Source organism: Morus notabilis, unplaced genomic scaffold, assembly GCF_000414095.1.
Source record: "Morus notabilis unplaced genomic scaffold, ASM41409v2 Scaffold7739, whole genome shotgun sequence".
NCBI lineage: Eukaryota > Viridiplantae > Streptophyta > Magnoliopsida > Rosales > Moraceae > Morus > Morus notabilis.
This window is the reverse complement of record NW_010360393.1, coordinates 1-463: the sequence shown is the minus strand read 5'-3', so window position 1 is coordinate 463 and position 463 is coordinate 1. Positions and strand designations below refer to the sequence as shown.

The window sequence follows — 463 nt, the reverse complement described above, 5'->3', positions numbered from 1 at the left end:
GGGGTGATGTGTAAAAATAAAACTTTATTTTTCTCTATAATGTATGTATGGGTTTCCCCACGGCTAAGTGGAGATGGCCGAGTTGGTCTAAGGCGCCAGATTAAGGTTCTGGTCCGAAAGGGCGTGGGTTCAAATCCCACTCTCCACATTACCATGTTGTTTTGCATTTTAATCTTTTTATTTATTTTTTTTATTTTTCGAAGCCGAAAGGTCAACTTTAAAGTATTTGTACGAATTCTAAATTTTCTCAGCATTTGTTATAAGAAGTGTTTATGATTAAAGACGAATGCTAGAACACATCGACTTTACAAGAAAAGATTAAAGATCAATGCATGCACATGTCCATGGCATTATTAGACTTTTCAATAATATCAAGGCAGTCTTTTTTTTTTTTTTTTTAATGTTCTATTCCATTCATTTTATTTCTTTTCAATTTTGATCATAAAAATTCTCAAAAAAAAAA

At 31.5% G+C, this 463-nt stretch overlaps 1 non-coding gene across 1 annotated transcript; it reads left to right on the top strand.

Annotated features, from left to right (window-relative positions):
* The first annotated feature begins 67 nt into the window (after positions 1 to 67).
* Positions 68 to 148, top strand: TRNAL-AAG. The gene has a single exon. It is a non-coding gene; the product is annotated as a tRNA-Leu (tRNA).
* The last annotated feature ends 315 nt before the right edge of the window (positions 149 to 463 follow it).